Below are 2554 nucleotides of genomic sequence, written 5' to 3' on the forward strand. Positions count from 1 at the left end.
GATCGTCCATCAATTTGCAGAAAAATGTATTACAAACTTTTGAAAATCATCTTCAAACGACCGGGTATTTATCATTGCAAGTGAGATTGCACATTGCCGTGCACTGTTAAATATTGTTTTAAGAACTAACAATCGATGTTGTGCAACAAAAGTGTGCCTAAGATCCACTGCAATAAAGTTTTTGAAAAACTGTTGTACCTATTTTAAATCGCCTGATTGATTGTGTACGCAAATTCGTATCAAGAAAAGATTAAATTAAATTAAATCGTATCGATAAAATCCCGGTACTGATTCCCTATGTCTTTCTGTCGGTCGGTAGTTCAGATGCTACCCTGATGATGTCCATTTGCATTGTATTGCACGATTCAAAGTTCCGAACTGGTAAAATATTACTACCTACTTGTTTAGTGATTTTCATCGGAGACAATTGTTAAACCAAATGTTGAGCGGATATTTTCTAAAGAAGGCAGGGTCAATTTATGAAAAACGCTCAAGATTAAGTGCAAATAAAGTGTCACAACTATTATTAATAACATTTAATGCAATAATATGTTCTATTATTTGCTATTTTATCTTATAACAACAAATAATCAATATTTAGATATCCCTTTTGTAATCTTTCATATTTAACATAAAATGATAAACATCATTACTGCTTTGTAATAATATATAATAAATATGTTTTGAATTTAATTGAAAAAATATTTGAGTTTATCTCGATTATTTCAGGAAACATGGGTTCCGTCTTCTTATTATCTATCCTGCGACGCATTCTTGATGTTAAGACGATACGAATCTCCCTTCAGCTTATAGTTGCAAAATATGTAAAACGAATTTATTAGGGCTTATTCCTGATCCATTTATAAATTATTAGACTAACAAGAATATTAAAATTATAAAATAAAATTATTATTGCCATCATGCGTTAAACAAGTTCAAAATTTCATGGTTTCTATTAATTTATGAAGTTATCACTTCTGTCGAGCGTCCTGTGACGCACACCATTTTTTACAGATGCAAACCGTACACGTTTTTTATGGGACTTTGAAGAGAAGTCGAAATTTGCTATTTGAAATGGCAAATATTTTCTCCTGGTCCTTCAAAGTTTATTTCTTGTTTTGAAGTGGTCACATCATATACCCGTTGAGAACATTTCTCTATCGTCCTGGCAAATTACTTCGTCACTAAAATACATGTGCTTGATGCATTTAAATCTGAACAAAAATTCGATGCTTGAGAAATGTGAGCCGCTCAAATAAAATGTGCATTATTGCATTGTCTGCTATATAAGATTTCCAAGCGTAGTTTCAAGGGCCCTTTTGCTTGCTCTCTGCAAGGGACGCCCGCCTTTGTGAGCTTATGGTAATGGAAAAAATCGTAAGCGTAGGCGCTTTTTGACTTTACAGCGTTTTCCATGACTTTGCGAATTTTTTCATTGGCTGAAACCTGGTACTAAATGGAAGGCAATTTAATGTAGAAAAAAACTTACGGAATCACTTTCTCACTTTATTAGATTTGGTGTGTTCGTGGATGAGGTTTGAGTGGCTTTTGTGTGCAACAATGCACTTTTTTTATGTTTTGCTTTTAAATGAGACGTAAAAAACTCTTATTCCGTTGTTTAAACATGGCATTATTTGAATTATAAAATCCCTTCTTGGTGGCGTATAGTCGTAATACAGCGTTAATTTTTTAGTCTCTGGAAGGTCTCCACGCAATTCAATTTCTCCCCAATAAACCGGATTTTTAGGTGACTTCCCAGCTAAAACTCTGAGCAGTTAAAATCAGTTAACATCGTTTGAGAAAATTTCGACCTCTTAACCTATAACGACAGCACCATTTAGACGACTTGGCAATAGGGCGTTTTCATGTTGATATATGGAAAGTAGTTATGGCAAATTAATTATGAATTTATATTCAAATCAGATATTTTCCGCCAAAAACGCCGAATCCGTATCGTCGGTTGCCTATCCCGACTATGACGTAGCAGGTCATATCAACAAAGTGTCTCGTGCTTATTTTGTTGTTTTCGCACCTTTGTTTTATTATTTAAGTTATTGTGATTATCGTTATTTTATTGATTATTATTATCTTGCATAATGGAAAATAGTGACATGTATGGATCACAAAATAAGTGGTGTTTTGTGCCAGGATGCAAGAATACGGATAAGTGCTCCAAACAAACTCTTTCTAACCGTTCTCCATGATTATGCACGTAAAGTTTTATGGTTCAAAGCAGCTAGACGTGATGTTCCTAAATCAAAATCAATGTTTTTTTGTTGCGAGGATCATTTTAATGAAAGTACGCACAAAAAGCTAATGATGAGGCAGACAGAATATGCCTCCGATCGTACTTTGTGTTCTGGGCAAATTCTACCTTGTCCAGTGCACAAAGAACCCTCGCGTTTCAATTCCACATATCCAATATCACCATATTGTTCTCGTGATGTTGGGAATTTAAACCAATACAGACAGATTAGTATATTAAGGAGAGAGTAACTAATAATGAATTTACGGATTTTTACTTACGCTGCTGCTTTGACACCCTTAAATTCGG

General features: G+C 34.1%; 1 protein-coding gene across 1 annotated transcript in view; it reads left to right on the forward strand.

Annotated features, from left to right (window-relative positions):
* Positions 1-2554, forward strand: part of LOC109533017 (thyroid transcription factor 1) — a gene marked incomplete at its 5' end in the record, with an annotated part of 20811 nt that overhangs the window by 16196 nt on the left and 2061 nt on the right.

This window comes from Dendroctonus ponderosae, unplaced genomic scaffold (genome assembly GCF_020466585.1).
Source record: "Dendroctonus ponderosae isolate FM_Combo_2020 unplaced genomic scaffold, Dpon_F_20191213v2 Dpon_F_20191213_6, whole genome shotgun sequence".
Lineage (NCBI taxonomy): Eukaryota > Metazoa > Arthropoda > Insecta > Coleoptera > Curculionidae > Dendroctonus > Dendroctonus ponderosae.